At 50.0% G+C, this 20,122-nt stretch overlaps 1 protein-coding gene across 4 annotated transcripts in view; it reads right to left on the bottom strand.

Annotated features, from left to right (window-relative positions):
- Window positions 1-2,131: 2,131 nt before the first annotated feature.
- The window catches only part of LOC105711631 (uncharacterized), a 100,295-nt gene continuing 82,304 nt past the window's right edge, over window positions 2,132-20,122 (bottom strand). For 3 of the 4 annotated variants that reach the window (XM_064370499.1, XM_064370497.1, XM_064370498.1), the window contains 8 exons: window positions 19,990-20,087; window positions 18,093-18,284; window positions 17,097-17,278; window positions 15,716-15,832; window positions 15,232-15,436; window positions 14,385-15,102; window positions 14,065-14,181; window positions 2,132-3,373 (listed from right to left, as the gene is read on the bottom strand). The gene's annotated coding sequence lies outside the window, so the exon portion shown is untranslated. The remainder of the gene's footprint in view (window positions 3,374-14,064; window positions 14,182-14,384; window positions 15,103-15,231; window positions 15,437-15,715; window positions 15,833-17,096; window positions 17,279-18,092; window positions 18,285-19,989; window positions 20,088-20,122) is intronic. The other variant, XM_064370496.1, reaches the window with a different exon arrangement.

Genomic DNA, 20,122 nt, shown 5'->3' on the forward strand with positions numbered 1-20,122 from the left:
CTCTCTCCCTCTCTCTCTCCTGTCTCTTTTCTCCTCTCCTCTACTGTCTCCTCTCTCTCTCTCTCTCCCTCTCTCTTTCCTCTCTGTCTCTTTTCTCCTCTCCTCTCCTCTCTCTCTCCCTCTCTCTCTTCTCTCTGTCTCTTTTCTCCTCTCCTCTTCTCTCTCTCTCCCTCTCTCTCTCCTCTGTCTCTTTTCTCCTCTCCTCTCTCTCTCTCTCCCTCTCTCTCTCTCTCCTCTCTGTCTCTTTTCTCCTCTCTTCTCCTCTCTCTCTCTCTCCCTCTCTCTCTCCTCTCTGTCTCTTTTCTCCTCTCCTCTCTCTCTCTCCCTCTCTCTCCTCTCTGTCTCTTTTCTCTTCTCCTATCCTCTCTCCTCTCTCTCCTCTCTCTTTTCTCCTCTCCTCTACTCTCTCTCTCTCCCTCTCTCTCTCCTCTCTGTCTCTTTTCTCCTCTCCTCTCCTCTCTCCTCTTTCTCCTCTCCTCTCTCTCTCTCCCTCTCTCTCTCCATCTCTTTTCTCCTCTACTCTCTCCTCTCTCTCTCTCCTCTTTTCTCCTCTCCTCTCTCTCTCTCTCCTGTCTGTCTCTTTTCTCCTCTCCTCTACTCTCTCCTCTCTCTCTCTCCTCTTTTCTCCTCTCCTCTCTCTCTCTCTCTCCTGTCTGTCTCTTTTCTCCTCTCCTCTACTCTCTCCTCTCTCTCTGTGATGCACCGTTGGGCGCTGCCCATAACAACATTGGACACTTTTCTGGCAGAATAGGCAGTTAGCAGTTTTTCCCCCCTAGCCTGAGGAAGAACACTCATAGACTCTGATTTAGGGCTTTGTTTCCTACGACCCCAAAGAAACTACTTCCGAGCTGTCTAGGGCACAACTGCCTCCCTGACATGGAATCAGACCCAGCACGGGCACAGGTATTCTTTTCCCAGGGTGAGTGGCTGGGAGAATTTACAGGCCACAATGATTATAACAAGGAAGAGAATAAAGACAACTAGAGCTAGGACTATTTGCCACATGGTGAAAGAAGAAAGAGTGAGGCCTCAGTGATAGAAGAAAAAGATGAGAAAGAAGGAAAAAGAGTAATTTCTGCTGGGGTGTAATCAATAAAAGTTCCCTGCATCCAGAGGTCCATTAACTACTGTAAGACATCCTCTACCTCAAGGGAAGATGGCCTGAACCAGTGTATGTCTGCTAGCAGGAGTCTAATAAAACTGACAAACTTACAGACAGGACAAGACCACATACAAGAGCAACAGACAAAGGGTGGGTGCCCCCCAGATGGGAGACCAGTCAGATGCCTGCCCGGCCACGTTCCCGGAGGAATGTTTCAGGGGCGTCTTAGCGAAAGATGTACCTGTATAACCCCCAGGCCTGGTCACCTCAGGATGGAAGTCCGGGTAGGACAGCTCTGAGGTGAATCACCATTATGCCATATGACGCCCCCGTGGAACCGCGGGTGAAGGCCCACACAAGCCCCGTAGCTTTTCAGCCGTGGGACTACATATATACACACTCACTTTCTCACTCACACAGAGGTTATGGAAAACAATCGAATGCTGATACCCACTATATCAGCTACCAGAAGGCTGATACCCACTGCACCAGCCACCCAAAGGCTGACACCCACTGTGCCAGATACCAAAAGGCTGATACCCCCTGCACCAGCCACACAAAGGCTGACACCCACTGTGCCAGCTACCAAAAGGCTGATACCCCCTGCACCAGCCACACAAAGGCTGACACCCACTGTGCCAGCCACCAGAAGCCTCAAGCGACGTCTCGGTGAGGCTTGGCAGGTCAGAGTTGCAATGACTCGTCAGTCCCCCGACTCAGGCCCTTCCTTTGAACTAGTTCCCAGACCAAACTTACCTCCGGAGGTTTTTAGGACCCTGAGGAATTTTGGGTGAATGTCGGCCGTGCAGTCGCTTTGCCTCCTCAGTGGCGCTCTGGGGCCCTGAGATAGCTCAGGGGGCGCCTCCCCTAGAGGCCCCCAAGGTGGAAGCGGCCACCCGGGCGAGAGTCTGAGATTGCTTTTGTCTAGTGATGAGAGAATATCTCGCTGGGGCCTCCAGAATAATGTAGTATTGGGATGCGAGATTAAAATAATTCACCAAGACAAAAGTATGCCAAATTGCAGGGTCTTTATTGCCGACGACCGCGGAGGACTCATGTCTCTCTAACCCGTGGCCCCGAAGGGAGGGTGCAAAGTCTTTTTATACCCAAAAAACCACCTTGGGAGTGGGGGGACGAACAGGGAGGGGGATCAACGGGCTTCAGACATTCCGAGGGCTGGTGGATTCCATAAATCTCTTCCTGGGCAGGGACGGGGTGGGGGCCTCCGGACATTCCAAGGGCTCAGGGGCTTATTGTCACTCTAATTGCTACATAAATGATTTACAAAAGTCAAGATAAACGTTAGTTTACACATTGTTTGGGTAGCGGTGGAATTTACAGATCTTAGTTCACAGGGGCCAAGATGAAATTAGCTTGGGCTGCGTATCCTGATAAGCAAAGGCCAGCAATTCTGTCAGTTACTGATGAGAAATGTAAACAACTTTACCTGGTGGACATTATCCAGAGCAGACTAGCAGTCTTATTTACAGAACCCAAGTCAGCAGCTATTGGAAGGAGAATGGGGCAGTTATTACAACTGATTTTTGGAGACACAGCTTTGTTATATAAAATGGCGTTACTCAGGTTCTGGCTCCAGGCCAGCTATAGCACAAAAGGAAAAGGTTATGTTCAAAAAGAAAGTAAAAAACTGAATGCTGTAGCCTGGGGGCCCAAGTTCACAGGTGCTTCCAAAAAAACAGGCCCTCCAAAGCTTTCAGTCCCAGTGTGTCTACCCCAAAGAGAGCTGCTCTCTACCGGGCTTCTGAAGAGCCATCAGTTCCCCTCAAATAACCTCCTGCCTCAGGAGACCCCTGGAGCAGGCAGGGAAAGCCAGGACCAGTCAGCTGAGAACCTGGCTTCCTGTTCCCCTCTGCACAGTCAGCGTTCTGAAGCGGTGGCTTCCTGCATGGCTGTTGAATAAGTGAATAAAAACCTTGGGCATGAACAGGAGCCAGGTAGAGCTCTCTCTGCAGGGCTGGGACTCACTGGCCGTGCTGTCTCCTGGTTTACAGTGGAGGTGTGGAGGAAATAGGAGAATTACCCAGACCAGTGGGAGAGTTTCAAGTCCTCAGAAGTATTTTGAGCACAATGGCAAATAGCTCTTCTTCCCTGCATTTGCAGCACGTGCGGTTCTGAGTTTCCCGGCATTCCATGCTGGTCATTCTGTCCCAGCCAAGAATCTTGCCCTCATCAAGGAGCTGGAATTATAGTAGAAGGTGAAGGAGTTCAAAGTCTTTGGCAGCCTAGTGCCGGCTTAGATGAAGTCTCAAACTGTAAAGAAGAGAGAAGAGAAGTAAGGCCAGGCTATGGGCCCCAGAGAAGAGGGGACCCTGCTGTTTCCTGAGATAAGTTATGCTGGGGCCCCTATTACAGCCCCTGGCCCTCCTTATTAAAAGGACAACTCTCCATCCACTCCCTCTCCCCTTTCTGTAAGAGCAGCAGCCACGGATTGATGAGTCCCTGCACTTGCCAGGCCTTTGTGGGCAGTGGGGTTAAGCCCAGCCTGTTGAGTTCCTAGGAAATTGAACAAGCATCTATGGAGTGCTCTCTCCATGTCAGGCTCTGCCACCAGCACCCTGGAGACAGAAGACCGAGACATAGTTCCCAGCCCAGGGGAGGGTGGAACCTTAGCACACGATGCTTCGGTAGCTCAGGATGCATCCAACCCAAAGTGCAGGCTAAAGGGAACTCTGACTGTGTGGGTGGGATCTTCAGTGCAGCATGCAGTGGAGGCTGCTCTACTGTGCCTCATCAAATGTGGTGGTCAAAGGCACAGACTGGACACTCAGAGCTACAGGGTAAGGAAGCGCTCTTCTAGCCCTCATCTGCTGGGAGAACTGTTTAAAAGTTGGGTTTTATTTAATTTTTTTGAGATAGTCTTGCTCTGTCACCCAGGCTGGAGTGCAGTGGTTCACTGCAACCTCTGCCTCCTGGGATCAAGCAGTTCTCCTGCCTCAGCCTCCTGAGTAGCTGAGATTACAGATGCCTGCCACCACATCCAGCTAATTTTTGTATTTTTAGTAGAGACGGGGTATGGCCAGGTTAGTCTCCAACTGTTGACCTCAAGTGATCCACCCTCCTCAGCCTCCCAAAGTGCTGGGATTATAGGCGTTAGCCACCGTGTCCTGCTATTTATTTTTTTGAGATGGAGTCTTGCTCTGTTGCCCAGGCTGCAGTGCAGTGGCGTGATAATGGCTCACTGCAACCTCTGCCTCCTGGGTTCAAGTGATTCCCCTGCCTTAGCCTCCTGGGTAGCTGAGACTACAGGCATGCGTCACCACGCCTGGCCAGGAAGTGCCTTCTATCTCTCATCTGCTAAGAGCACTGTCTGAAAGATGGGCTTTAGGTGGCCTTTTCTGCCATCTCTGTCTACTACATTCTGGTTCTTTTCCAGATATTTATTTTTCAGTAATTAGTAAATGAGCTGATTGGCTAAATTAATTACTAAACTACAAATTTAGTGATTAGTAATTTTAATAATTTCTGGTTCCCTGCTGAAATCTATAATCTCTGGCTAATAAGCCTGCTATCTGAGCCCTGTGGGTCTGTCTGTGCTGGTTTTTACACTTAGAATTTTACCTCCCTAAGAGTGTTTTTTATAACTACGGTGTTCATAATGGTATCATCATGCCCAGCACGGAGATGCTCAGTAAATACACATTCCCAACAAAAATTTGAAATGTCGTAAAACACATATAAAATTGACCATAACCATTTTGAAGGACACACTTCAGTGGAAGTACATTAATATTTTTGTGCAGCCAAACTCTGGAACTCACTAAATCCTGCCAAACTGAAACTCTGTCCCAGCTCCCGGCTGCCAACACTCCACTTTCTGGCTCTCTGAATCTGAGCACTCCAGGTCCTTCACATAAGTGGAATCATACAGTATTTCTCTTTCTGTGACTGGCTTATTTCACTTTGCGTGACGTTCTCAAGGTTTATCCATGTGCTAGCGTGTGTCGGAATTTCCTTCCTTTTTAAGGCTGAGTAACGTTTGAGTGTATGGAGAGACCACATTTGTTTATCTGTCGGTGGGCACCTGCATTGCTGCTATCTTTCGGCTGCTGTGAATAACGCTGTGCCGAGACCAGCTCAGCCATGGAGACCCCAACCCAGGCGGCGCTGAAGGAATTAAGAAACAGCCAGAGAGAAAGAGAGAGAGAGAGAGAGCAAAAGGTGGGTTCAGAGTGGAGCTCCAGGGGTCTCGCAGCATCTCCAGCTGAGAGTCCAGAGCAGACTGACCTACGTATTCCTTCTTGACTTTCCAGTGACAAGTTTTACAAGCAGATGCGCTGTGTTCTTTCACTGGTTAAAGGTAAGGTAACCAGGCAGCTACTGTGTGTTTACTGTAGGTTAAAGACAAATTAGAAAGTGCTCTTTGTGAGGGAACAAAGGAAAGGGTCGCGTATCCTGTGTTCAAAGAACTAATTCATCCGGTGTGAGACATATTTCTATTGGTTACTGTTTTATAATGCTTTGAGCAGTTTTCTGCTTTGGGGGCGGGTAACTAGGTTTCCCTTGCCGCCGCTCTCAGGATTTCTCAGCAAACAGTATCATTTCTCACACATGTCAGAATTTGCTCTCAACAACGCTGCTATGAACATCAGTGTATAAATGTGTAAGGCCCTTTGAATTTTAGAGGGTACATACCCAGAAGTGGAAATGCTGGATTATATGGTAATTCTTCGTTTTGAGACAGGGTCTTGCTCTGTCACCCAGGCTGGAGTACAGTGGTACAATCTTGGCTCACTGCAACCTCTGCCTCCTGGGTTCAAGTGATTCTTATCCTTCAGCCTCCCAAGTGGCTGGGATTACAGGTCTGCACTGCCACACCTGGCTAATTTTTGTATTTTTAGTAGAGATGGGGTTTCACAATGTTGGCCAGACTGGTCTCGAAGTCCTGGCCTCGAATGATTGGCCTGCCCCAGCCTCTCAAAGTGCTGGGATTGTAAGTGTGAGCCACTGGACCTGGCCTATTTTTAACTTTTTGATGGATTGCCATACCGTTTTCCATAGCTGCAGCTCCATTTTAAACTCCCAGTAAGAGTACACAAGGGCTCCAACCGCTCAGCATCCTCGCTAACGCTTGTTATTTTCCGTATTGATTACAGCCATCCTAATGAGCCTGAGGTGGCCTCTCCATGTAGGTTTTCTTCTTTTTCTTTTTTTGAGGTGGAGTCTTGCTGTCACCCAGGCTAGAGTGCAGTGGTGTGATCTTGGCTCACTGCAACTTCTGCCTCCTGGGTTCAAGCAATTCTCCTGCATCAGCCTCCCGAGCATCTGGGACTGCAGGCGTGCACCACCACACCCAGCTAATTTTTGTATTTTTAGTAGAGACATGGTGTCACCACGTTGTCCAGGCTGGTTCCAAACTCCTGACCTCAAGTGATCTGCCCACTCAGTCTTTCAGAGTGCTGGGACCGCAGGCTGAGCCACCGCGCCCAGCCTCTCCACATGGGTTCGGTTTGTTTCCCTAATAATTAGTGACGGTGAGCATGTTTTTATGTGCTGATTGGCTATTTGCTTCTCTTATTTGGAGGACTGTCTATTCACGTCCTTTGCGCATTTCTGAACTGCAGTAGTTGGGTTTTGTCGTTGCATTGTGAGAGTGCTTTATTCTAGATGGGAACTCTGTCACATGGAATTTGCACATCTGTCCCGTCATTCTGCGGGTTACCTTTTCACTCTGTTAATAGCATCCTTCCATGAGATCCAATTTGTCTACTTTTCCTTTTGTTGTTTGGGCCTTTGGTGTCATATCCAAGAAATCATTGCCAAAGGAAGCTCTCCTTCTATGTTTTAAGAGTTGTCAGCTGGGAAGGGTGGCTCATGCCTATAATCCCAGCACTTTGGGAGGCCAAAGCAGGTGAATCACGAGGTCAGGAGTTCAAGACCAGACTCACCAAGATGGTAAAACCCCGTCTTTACTAAAAATACACAAATTAGGTGGGCATGGTGGTGGGTGCCTGTAATCCCAGCTACTTGGCAGGCTGAGGCAGAAAATTGCTTGAACCCGGAAGCTGGAGGTTGCAGTGAGCCAAGATCGCACCACTGCACTCCAGCCTAGGTGACAGAGCGAGACTCTGTCCGAAGAAAGCAAGAGTTGCATAGTTTTAGAGCTTACAGTTAGGTCTTTGATTCACTATAAGGTAAGGGTTTAACTTCATTCTTTTGCCTGTGGGTATCTAGTTTTCCCACACCATTTGTTGAATGACTGTCCCTTCCCTGATTGAATAGTCTTGGCATCCTTATTGAACTCACGTGACCGTGTGTGTAAGGGTTTCCTTCTGCACTCTGTATTCCATTCCACTGGCCTCTCTGTCTGTCTTTACTGCCATACCACACTTTTGACCACTGTAGCTTTTAATAATACATTTTGAAATTGGGAAGTAAAAGACTTCCAACTTTGTTCTTCTTTTTCAAGATTGCTTTGGCCATTTGGGATCCCTTGAAATTGCATATAAACTTTACGCAATTTATAAGGATGGATTTTTCTATAATTGAAGAAAAAATGTCACTGAGATTGTGAGATCAATTATACTATACCTGTAGATCACTTTGAGTCATATTGACATCTTAACAAAACTAAGCCTTGTAATCTATAAATATGAGATTACTTTACATTTGTTACACAACCGGTCCCTGGAACTCTAAATCCTGCCAAAGTCTTTGCCTCCTGGTTAAGTTTATTCCTATTTTATTCTCTTTGATGCTAATGTAAACTGACTTTTTTCTTTCTCTCTTTTTTAAAGATAGTGTGTCACTATGTTGCCCAGGCTGGAGTACAGTGGCTATTCACAGACATAGTCATTATAAAAACCGACAGCATTGACCTCCCAGACTCAAGCTATCCTCCTGCCTCAGCCTCCCAAGTAGCTGGGACTATAGGTACCCACAACCAAGCCAGCAGGAATTGTCTTAATTTCCTTCTTGGATTGTTGACTGTTAGTGTGTAGAAATGCAGCTGACTTTTGTGTGCTGATTTTGTAATCCTGAAACTTTGACAAATTACTAGTTCTAACAGTTTTTTTTTCATGCAGTCTTCAGGATTTTCTACAAAGATCATGTCATTTGTTAGCAGAGATAATTTTATTTCTTCCTTTCCAATTTAGACGCCTTTTCTTTTTCCTTGAATAGCTCTGGCTAGGATTTCCAGTATCATGAAGGCAGGCATCACTGTTTTATTCCTCATCTTGCAAAACTTTGTGTTTCATCATCGAGAATGATGTTAGCTTGGGGCTGTTCCTATGACCTTTATTACATGGAGATTATTTCTATTTCTAGTCAGTATGCTTTTAATCATGACAGGGTACTAAACTTCGTTAAATGCTTTTTCTGTACCAATTGAAACAAATAGGCATGGTTTTCTTTGTTCTGTTAATGGGATATCTTACACTGATGTTTATATGGTAACCACCTTTGCATTCCAGGAATACCTCTCACTTAACCAGTCGAATAATCCTTCTGTGATGCTGTGGAATTCTCCTTATTAGTATTTTTCTGAGAACTTTGCATCTGTATTGGTCAGGGATAGTGGTGTGTTTTCTTCTGCTGCTTTGTCTGCCTTTGGTATCAGTAATGCTGGCCTCGCAGAATGAGTTTGGAGGTATTCTTTCCTTGGTATTTTGGAAGAATATGAGCAGGACTGGTATTGACTCTGTATGTGTTTGGTACAAGTCACCCATGAAGCCATCTGTTCTTGTACTTTTCTTTCTTGTTAAGTTTTTGGTCACTGATTCAATCTCCTTGGTAGTTATAGGTCTGTTTTTCTATCTTCTATTTCATTTATTTCTGTTCTAACCTTTACTTTCTTCCTTCTCCTAGCTTTGGGTTTAGGCTGTTCTTCTTTTTCTAATAATTTAAGGTACAAAGTTAGGATTTTGGTTGCCTGAGCTAGTCACAAACTCCTGAGCTCAAGCAATCTCCTGGCCTCAGCCTTCCAAGTAGCTGGGATTATAGAACAGTGTCACTACGCCTGGTTGCTGCTTTTTTTGTGTGCATGGGAGTTGGGGAAAATGGAGTCTAGCTGTGTCACCCAGGCTGGAGTGCAGTGGTGCCCTCTTAGTTCACTGCAACCTCCGCCGCATGGGTTCAAGTGATTCTCCTGCCTCAGCCTCCCAAGCAGCTGGGATTGCAGGCGCTTGCCACCACACCTAATTTTTATGTTTTTAGTAGAGATGGGGTTTTGCCATGTTAGTCAGGCTGGTCTTGAACTCCTGACATCAGGTTATCTGCCTGCCTCAGCCTCCTAAAGTGCTGGGATTACAGGTGTGAGCCACCGCCCCGCTTTCTTTAATGTAAGCGTGTACAGCTGTAAATTTCCCTCATGGTACTGCTTTTGCTGCATCCCATAAGATTTGATAAGTTGTTTTTGTCTCAAAATACTTTGTAATTTTCCTTATTTTTCTTTGATCTGTAGTTTTGTATTATGTTGTTTAGTTCCCATAGATTTGTGGATATTCTAGTTGTCCTTCTGCTATTATAATTTCAGTCATTTAAAATGTATTAAATCTTGCTTTCAGGCCTAATATATAATCTTCCCCAGAGAACATTCCACATGTACTTTGAAGAATGTGTATTCTGCTGCTGGGTGAAGTCATCTGTGTATGTCTGGTAGGTCCAATTCATCTATAGTATTGCTCAAGCCCTCTGTTTCCTTCTTGATCTTCTGTCTGGGTGTTGTATCCATTATTGAAAGTGAGTTATTGCGCCGGGCACGGTGGCTCATGCCTGTAATTCTAGCGCTTTGTGAGGCCAAGGCAGGTGGATCACTTGAGGTCAGGAGTTCGAGACCAGCCTGGCCAACATGGTGAAGCCCTGTCTCTACTAAAAATAGCCAGGCATGGTGGCATACGCCTGTACTCCCAGCTACTCTGAGGCTGAGGCACAGGAATCACTTGAACATAGGAGGTTGCGGTGACCCGTATCATGCCACTGCACTCCAGCCCGGGCAACGGAGGCAGATTCTGTCTAAAAAGCAAAAATAAAGTGAGATGAAGTCACCACTGTTATCATAGAACTGTGTTTCTCCTTTCATTCTGTCGGTGTTTGCTTCATCTATTTAGGAGCACTGAGGTGCACTGCATGCACATGTATAACTCTTACTCTTTTTGGTGAATTGACTGTTATTGTCTCTTATAACAGCTCTTGACCTTAAGTCTATTTAGTCTGATATTAGTCTAGCTCCTCCTCCTCTTTTTTTGTTACCATTTGCATGGAGTATCTTTTTTCATCCTTTCTCTTTCAACCTATGTGTAAGTCTCTTACAGTCTTTCAATTGTGGAATTCATTTGCATTTTTAAAGATTATCATCTGACGAAACTCACTAGCCTGGTGGGTTACTGTGCCATAAGGCCCACAGCCAAGGACTCAGTGAGCAGCTGCTCTAGGAGGACCCCAGCACCATTTACTGGGCCTCCCAGTGCCGCTCTGTGCATTGTTTTCTGCATGGCTTATGGTTTTATTTCCTTCCTTCTGCCTTCCTTTGTGTTTAATTGATTGCTTTGTGTGACACACTTAGAATCCCCTCTCGTTTCCTTTTGTGTACATTCTATATTTTCTTTGTAATTACCATGAGAATTACATAAAACATCCTGAAGTTATAGCAATTGATTTTAAACTAGTAAGTTCAATCACATACAGATCCTCTACTCCTTGACAGCTCTGCCCCCTCCTATGTTGTTGATGTCACAAAGTATATTTATTTTTTAGAGACAGGGTCTCACTGTGTCACCCAGGCTGGAGTGCAGTAGCACTGTCATAGCTCATCATGACCTCAAGCCCGTGGACTCAAGCAATCCTCCGTAGCTGAGACTACAGGTGCACGCCACCATGCCTAATGTTTTTAAAATAAATTATATATTTAACATAGACATATGGTTATACATCTCTTTAAAATCCAATAAAATAATCAGAGATATGAATCAAAATTCCAATAATACAGGTCTTTATATGTGGCTTCAAATGTCCACCTAGCATCCTTTTGTTTTGACTTGAAGGACAGCCTTTAGCATTTCTTGCAGGGCAGGTCCCAATGTAATGACCTCTCAGCTTTTGTTTATCTGAGAATGTCTTAATTTCTCTGGTCAGGTGTGAGGTGGGAGGATCACATGAGGTCAGGAGTTTGAGACCAGCCTGACCAACATAGTGAAACACCCCATCTCTACTAGAAATACAAAAACGTGGTGGTGGACGCCTGTACTCCCAGCTACTTGGGAGGCTGCACCACCGTACTCCAGCCTGGAGGACAGAGCAAGACCCTGTCTCAAAAAGATAACAAAAAGTGTCTTAATTCCTTCCTCTTCTTGAGAGTTCATAAGATGCCTTTATTTTGTAACATAACCACCTTTTAATTTGTCCGTCAAAATTTAACCGTAATTGGTGACTGCTTTTCGTAAATACTTCACTGGTGTCCAAGAGAGGGGAACAATTTAGCCCTTGATTTTAAAAAATAAATAAACCTGGCTGGACACGGTGGCTCACACCTGTAATCCCAGCACTTTGAGAGGCCAAGGCAGGCAGATCATGAGGGATGACGTTTGAGACCATCCTGGCCAACATGGTGAAACGCTGTCTCCACTAAAAACACAAAACAATTAGCTGGGCACGGTGACACATGCCTGTAATCCCAGCTATTCAGGAGAATTGCTGGAACCCGGGAGGTGGAGGTTGTAGTGAGCCAAGATTGTGCCACTGCAGTCCAGCCTGGGTGACAGAGCAAGACTCCGTCTCAAAAAAACAAAAACAAAAAAACCCTAAGAGGAAGACAGAGGACCTTAACTGCAGATAATACTCCATTGTTACCCTGTGGCTATAAATCTTCTGCGTTGCCTGTCCCCCCAGATGTTCTGTTGATGGCTGTAGTAGCTGATAGTTTTGTATTTACACAGTCAGAATAACGAGTGCTTCTGCTTGATTCCAGATTCTCCGAGCTCCCCGTGGAGCCACGCCACCTCCTGTCTTGGCACTTCATGAGTCCAATGCTGCTTCCCGAGCAGATCCGGTTGGTAGACCGTGACCTTGATTCCTGCCTCTAAGCCTCTCTTTATTCTCAACAGCCACCACCGTTTCGGCACCAGAACAGTGCTTTTTCTAGTGCACTCATCAGTGGATGCTGAAATCACAACCTGGCCATTTCGATGTTCAACTAATGCTTTATGCCGCGGTCCCTGGAACTCGCCGAGCTGTGCCGGAACTCGCCGGAGCTCAGGTGTGTGGCACTACCTTGTTTCTCTATGACTGGGAGTGAAAACAGTGTTCAGGCGTTTGTTTCCCATTTGTTACTTTGGAGGTTTTGTTCTGTGAGGCGAGGTCTCACTCTGTCATGCAGCCAGGAGTGTGATCATGGGTCACTGCAGCCTTGACTTCCCAGGTTCAAGCCATCTCACCTCAGCCTCCCAACGTGCTAGGAATACAAGCGTGAGCCACTGCACCTGGCCTACTTTCGAGCTTTGAGTTCTTTGTATATTCTAGAGATGAGTCTCTGGGGATGCATCCTTGGTCTGATAGGTGGTTTGTAAACGTTTTTCCCAATCTGTAGCTTATCTTTCCATCTTCCTAATCGAGACTTTCAGAGAGCAGAAATGTGGTCTCCCTTGCAGATACTCTGCCGCTGTAGCAGGAAAGCAGACACAGACACTACGTAAATGAACACGTGGATGCGTCCCTTGAGTAAGTGTCCATTTCAGTAAAGAGATCTCTAGACAGATCAGTGCTGAGAGGTTATTTCATTCAGTAATAGTTGAGCTGGGGATCATCTCTAACCTCAGGCTTACTTTCTCTTACGCCACTGTCTTCTGTTGCTGCTGGTGGGAAAGCAATTGTCAACATGTTCTTCCTTCTTTCCACCCTCCTCAGTAGCTTTTAGGACCTGTTGTTCAATTTTATTTTGATGGGACTAGGTATGGATGGATTTATTGTATTGGGGATTGTGCCTCCTGACTCTAAAGGGTCCTGGGTCCTGTCTCTGTTTTCATTCTGGAAATTTTTTTTGAGACAGACTCTCACTCTGTCGCCAGGCTGGAGTGCAGTGGCAAGATCTCAACTCACTGCAAGCTCCACCTCCTGGGTTCAAGCATTTCTCTTGCCTCAGCCTCCTGAGTAGCTGGGATTACAGGCACACACCACCACGCCCGGCTAATTTCTGAATTTTTAGTAGAGATGGGGTTTCACCATGTTGGCCAGGCTGGTCTTGAACTCCTGACCTCAGGTGATCCATTCATCTTGGCCTCCCAAAGTGCTGGGATTACAGGGATGAGCCACCTCACCTGGCCTGGAATTTGAGACATGTTGGATCCTCTGATTTCATCCTCCCTTTGTCATATTTTCCAACTGATTAATTTTCTCTTCTGCTGTTGACCCTTTTAGTGGGGGTTGGGCTGTGGCAGTCACATGCAGCACTGGCCGAAGAATCTCTCACCGTGCGGGCTCTGATGCTGGCTCAAGGTAGCTAGTGTTAGAACTGAATTAGAGGTCCACCCTGGTAGTGGGGACAAACCCCCTACATTTGCTCACAGAAGTCATCTTCTGTGTTGATGATGATTGTTGCGGTATGAGAGCAGAGGGAAAACAGGGGCTGAGCATTTTCTCTGAACAGTGGTGGACATTCAAATGAGGCTGGGAGCGGTGGCTCACAGCTGTTATCCCAGCACTTTGGGAGGCCAAGGCAGGCAGATCACCTGAGGTCAGGAATTCACGACCAGCCTGGCCAACACAGCAAAACCCCATCTCTCCAAAAATATATGCCTGTATTTTGGGGAGGCTGAGGCAAGAATATTGCTTGAACCTGGGAGATAGAAGTTGCAGTGAGGCAAGATAGTGCCACTACACTCCATCCTGGGCAGTTCATAAATGAGAGATAATTGACTCACAGTTCTACAGGCTGTAAAAGCACAGCGAGAGAGAGAGAGAGAGAAAGGGGAAAGGGCTTTCTGTGCCCCAGGGGCCAGGCTCACACTCACCACCCAGAAGCAGTTCCCCAAGCTGGAGCGGGGGTCCTGGAAGAAGGCCCGGCAGGCGGGGCTCTGTCCTGGGCAGGCTGACTGAGTCTTCTTGGTGGTCCTGTAGTCACCATGCACCTGGCAGGACAGACACAACTCAGGCCTCCCGCTGGACCATGTGGCTCCCCCACATAGAGCAGCCTCAGCAGGAGACTCCTCCAAGCCCTGGGCCTGCAAAGTCCTCTGCAGAGCCAGCAGGCCACCTGCCTCTTCTGGGACTCTGCAGTGAGCAGCCCTCGGGAGCCTCAGCCCGAGGGAGGAAGGGCAGTGCACCCGCTCACCTGCCAGGCCAGGCTGAGCTCCTCCAGGCTGCAGGCCACAGAGCCGTCCGGCAACATCAGCTCTTTGCCTGCTTCATTGTCGTTGGTGCCCAGAAGGATGGCAGATATGCCTGTGGGAGGAGGGAAGCTGAGGAGGTTTTGAGAGCCCGTGATCCTCCCCCAGGGGACCCGAGGCACACCAAGTAGTGGTAGAATCCCGCCACCTCCACCCCGGACTCCCAGAGCCCAGGGCCCTGGCTCTAAACCCTCATCAGAGGAGGGAGGGAGAGGAAGCACGGGGACTGAGGACAGCGTGTGTCCCCCGATCCTGTCCCCATGTCCTCAGCTTGAGTGGTCGGAATCTAGGCCCTTCCTTTGTGTTCCTTGGCAGAGGGCCAACTCCACCCTGGAGTCGTGTATCCCAGGGATGGGGGCAGAAAGCCCTGGGCCTCGGTGCCATCATCTCAACGACGGTCACCGCCTACAGCCCAGGGACCTGCCACACTGGAAGCTGAGAATGGTGTATTCCAAAGAGGCTCTTGGCAGTGGGGCCAACCCCGCCGGGGCCCAGACTCACCGTGATGCCAGAGGCCCAGAGTCAGGCTGCAGAGGCCGGTGGGCACGTCACAGCAGACGGAGACCCCGTCCTCACTCAATCCTGGAGACGTACCTCCTTGTCAGGGCAGGAGGCAGCTGGAGGTCTGGACAGCTCTCCCCCAGCAGGGAGGAGTTGTACAGCCTGTGGGCCAGAGTGGCTGGGCAGGAGGGCTGACCCACAGCCAGGGGACAAGCTTGAAAGTACCGTCCCCCCAGGTGCCCTGCCACAGGCACAGGTCTCCGGGGGGAAGCTCGGGCCTCTCCTCCTCACCTGCAGGCTGGGTAGAAGATGAGGGTCATATGATTCAGCTCCATGGTCAGGGCCGTGAGCCCCGAGCCTGTCCGACTCAGCATCAGGGAGAATGTGTTGTGAGCCAAGTCTTGGGCCAGCAGGACGCTGCCGCACTGGGCGCTGAGGTCTCATACCTGGCGATTGAAGGTCAACACGTGCTGGGCCCTGGCCACCAGGGCATGGTCTGGGGAGAAGCAGCCCCAAAGGCAGGGTGAGTGGGGCCAGCTCCACCCCCCGCAGTGGGCACCCCACGCCTAGAGCCCTGGCTTAGCCAGGAGTCCCCCTCCCCTGGTGCAGCAGCCAGAAGCCCAGCGATCCCCCACCAGCTTCAGGATGACATGAGCTGAAGGGCTACGGCCAATTCAGCCCTAACGAGGAATGGAGACCTGAGACCCGCTGCAAAAACGCTGTGCTAAGTAACGAAGCCTGGCTCAGAGGCCACATACTCTATGCTTCTGCTTACATCAGATGTCCAGAGCAGGCACAGCCATGGACACAGCAGGCAGACTGGCAGCTGCAGGGTTTCATTTTAGGATGATAAAAACGTTTTAAAATCAATTGTGGTGAGGCATGCACAACTCTGTGAATAAACCAGAAGTCCCTGAATCATGCACTTAAAAGTCACACATCAGCCGGGCACAGTGGCGCTAAGCCATCCCAGCGCTTTGTGGGGCTAAGGCAGGAGGATCACTTGAACCCAGGAGGTCAAGGGTGCAGTGAGCTGAGATTACACCACTGCACTCCAACCATGACAACAGAGTGAGACCTAGTCTCAAAAAAAAAAAAAAAAAAAAAATCACATATCATACAAGTCATCCATTTAATCTCAAGGAAGCTACTGCGGGGGAAAAACTGACTGTTTAAGTGGATGGACGACGGCTCTCTCAAACATGACAGCGGCGTCCTGCAGACCTGCCTCTTCAGGGTCGGGAAGAGATGGCCTGTGAAGGAGCAGGTCTAACCAGTCCAGCCAGTGTGGCCCCTGAGCTGTGCCTTGGGGGTGCTCCTGCCCATGGCGGGAAAGCACCATTCATGGTGCACAGCCAGGCACCTGATGGCCAGGGCCAGCACCCCGAGGGAGGCACTGCCAGCCTCGTGGTCAGCTGTCAGAACTGAGGGGCACAGAGAAGCCCGTGGTCACACACACAGAACTTGAAGACCAAGCTGTTTTCTACAACATCCGCGTGCTGCTTAGACATGACAGCACCTATGCTGCTAGGGAGCCCTAGGCCTCCGTGTGAGTCCCACATGGGTAAACCGCTCCTTGCCAAGCCTGGGTACCGTGGCTCCCCGACGGACATGAGGGGCTGCCTTGTGCATTAAGAACTGTACATGCACCTTACCCATGTGAGCGAGCCACGTGGTTACCTGCATTTCACAGTGGAGGAATCCGAGTGCACAGAGGTTAGCAGACTCGCCTGAGCCACACGCAAGCTCCCCAGGAGCCCAGAGTCGGTCATCCCAGCACCGCCCTTGGCCGCAGGTCGCCCTTGACCGGCGAGTCTGAACTCAATTAGTGCCCTTCCAGCTGTAATGGGAGGTCTGCCTGCTGCTCCAGCAGAGCCCACAGGGAGGGAGCTGGCCTGAAGCCCTAAACTGCCCACCATACTCCTCGGCTGGGCCAGGCCTTGTATTCTGGACAAAAGCAGGATGTGCAGCCTCAGCCCTAGTCCCAGAGGACCTTGGGAAGTCCAGTAAGCTCTGGGCCTGGCACTGTGATGCCACGAGCCTCTGCAGGCTTCCCTGTGCCCCCACAGTGCCTGCCCCTGCATGACCCTGCTGCTGTGCCCACAGGGCAGGGGGCTCCCAGGGACGAGGGCGGCACAGCCCGGGGCAGGACTCACACTCCCAGGGACCCTGCGGCAGGTGGCATTCGAGCCGGTAGAACTCGGCCAGCACGTTGGCCCCAAACAGCTCTCAGAGCGGCCACGACAGCTTCTCCTCCACCAGGTAGCTGGTCACCCAGGCCACATCCAGGGGCTCGTCCCCCCCAGGCAGCAGCAGCGTCACCACCACTGAGTAGTTCCTAGAGGGAATGCACAGGACAAGTTGCTGCGCCTGGCCGAGGCCTGCTTCCTTTGGCTGCAGATGGGGAGCTCACAGGTCCGCAGGAAGAGCTCGGCTGTGGAGAGCATGGGGGTGCCTCTCGGGGAGGGGCTGTCCTTGTTCTAGGAAATCCCATAATGAGGTGGAAGAGGACAGAGGCCGGCATGACAGCGGAGGTGGAGGGTGAGGCCAGGCAGAAACAAGCTGCCCCATTTTGAGGACACGGGTGTCTGATGTCATGCCTGCTCTGCCCCCTGGGTCTTGGGCAGCATGGGGCCTGTGTGTGGGGATGCTGAGGACAGGAGCTGGAAGGTCTAGGAAATTGTTTTGTTTTTTGAGACAGAATGTTGCTCAGGCTGGAGTATAGTGGTACAGTCTCGACTCACTGCGACCTCTGCCTCTTGGGTTTAAGTGATTCTCCTGTCTCAGCCTCTAGAATAGCTGGAGGCACTCACTGCCATGCCCAGCTAATTTTTTTATTTTTAGTAGAGTCAGGGTTTCACCATGTTGGCCAGGCTGGTCTCGAACTCCCGCCCTCAAGTGATCTGCCCACCTCGACCTCCCAAAGGGCTGGGATTACAGGTGTGAGCCACTATGCCCAACCAACATGTCTAGGAAATTTCTGCAGTTGAGGGAAGGGCTGGAACTTTCTCAGTATGTAGAGTAGGGTCAAGCCTGTGAGATCTGAATGATCAGGGAGATCTCGGTTCACGTGGGGGTGGAGTGGGAAGAGGAACATTGCACACTGTTGATGGGCAGGTGGAGGGGGTGCAGGGGCAGGTGGCCTCACTTACCTTCTGGGAGCCCAGAGGCCCTGCAGCTGGGGGCAGGAAGCACCCTCAACGCCGTCCCTGCCAGTTGAATCCAGTTTTTGGCACCTCTGCCAGATCCCACTCACCAGGTAGGCTAATAACCAGGAAGGTGATTCTTCAGCCGAGCCAAAGCCCGGCCTGGGGAGCGCTTCCCTTCCTCAGCCTACATTCTGACTGCAAGAAGGCAGGAGTAGGAACTTGTATTACATGGAGCCTTTTCCCCACGATGAGGGTTTAGTCCCTATTCTACAGCTGGGGAAACTGAGGCACATAGAGCCGATGCAGAGGAATCCTAGTTAGAGGCAGAGCTGGAGTCCAGACACTCTGCAAGGCCAGCAGTGTGGAAGAAGGGGGCTGACCCCTGCCTGGAGCCCGGTTCCTGGTGGGCCTCGTGCTTGGGAGGGAAAAGGATACTGGGTCCCCAGGCCCCTGCTCTAGACTGGGTGTCCCACTTCTATCCACCACCCCTGTGTTCTCAACACAGGGAACAAAGGGGCCTTTGAAGTGAAAGGATGATCATGTCCTTCCTAGGTCAGAGCAGAAGCCAGAGCCCTCACCCCCATCCCCCAGCCTTGGGACCGCCCAGTCCCTTCCGATTGCATCCACTCTCCCTCACTCATGTTCTGCTTCAGCCCCACCAGCTTGATATTCAAACAGGCCAGGTACAGTGGCTCATGCCCATAATCCCAGCACTTTCAAAGGCCGAATCTCTGGAGCTCAAGAGTCTGAGACCAGCCTGGCTAATATGGCGAAACCCTGTCTCTACTAAAAATACAAAAATTAGCTGGGTATGGTGGCACATGCCTGTAATCCCAGCTACTTGGGAGGCTGAGGCAGGAGAATCACCTGAATTTAAGAGGCAGAGGTTGCAGTGAGCTGAGATCACACCACTGCACTCCAGCCTGGGTGACAGAGAACCAAACTCCATCTCAAAAACAAACAGGCCAGGCACATCCCTCTCCCAGAACTCTGTGCAGTGGTGCCCCCACCTGGAGCTCTCTTCCCACGCTGGCCCCATGGCTCTTGCTCGAACTGTACCCTCTCCTCAAAGCCTGCCATGGCCACACCATACGGCCCCCCGCCCACCTAAGGTATGGCTCAGTGGTGGGAAATGATGTGCAGTGTGCCACACCCAGCCTGCAGCCGGCTTCTGCATGGCCTGCAAGAAAGAAGGGCTTTTGTGTGTTTAAAAGATTACAAAACAGGCTGGGTGTGGCGGCTCGCATCTGTAATCCCAACACTTTGGAAGGCCAAAGGGGTGCATCGCCTAAGGTAGGAGTTTGAGACCAGCCTGGAGTAGCAAAACCCTGTCTCTACTAAAAATGCAAAAAATTAGCCAGGTGCGGTAGTGCGCGTGCCTGTAGTCCCAGCTACTCGGAGGGCCGAGGCAGGAGAATCGCTTGAACTCAGGAGGTGGAGGTTGCAGCGAGGCAAGACCATGCCACTGCACTCCAGCCTGGGGACAGAGCGAGACTCCATCTCAAAAAAAAAAAAAAAAAAAAACACAAAACCAAGAAAATGTGACAGAGCGGAATGGCCTGCTTAAGAGGTGACTCTCAGGCTCTCTGCAGGGAGTGGTGCACACCCTGCTGTAGACGATTTCTTGTGCTTCATGTCTAAGTAAAACAGCTTCCTGAAGGCAGGGGTCGGCCTCGCCCACTGCGCTCCTCTGCAGCTCCTAAAATCCTGCCTGCACTGGGGCCGTGCTCACGAGGCCTCTATGGAGTGAGGAAGAAACCCCAGCTTCCGCTCCTGTGAAATGGGGAGTGAAGAAGCCTCTGTGCAGGGCGGTCAGAGGCGTCAGTGGGTCAGAGCGTGTGGAAGCACTGCACCTGATGTGGCCGGAACGCCAGACGTGCTACTCCCAACCCTGCGTTACCTGGCTGCGAGGCTGTACAGGTCCAGCAGGGGTTTGCGGAGCCTCTTCAGTGCCCATGGGAATGTGGCCTCAGCCCAGGACAGCATCTGGTGGGCCACCTGGAGAGGAAGGGGACAGTGAGAGCTGTCTCGGT

This window comes from Aotus nancymaae, unplaced genomic scaffold (genome assembly GCF_030222135.1).
Source record: "Aotus nancymaae isolate 86718 unplaced genomic scaffold, 86718_ANA_hifiasm-v0.15.2.pri h1tg000108l, whole genome shotgun sequence".
NCBI classification, from domain to species: Eukaryota; Metazoa; Chordata; class Mammalia; order Primates; family Aotidae; genus Aotus; species Aotus nancymaae.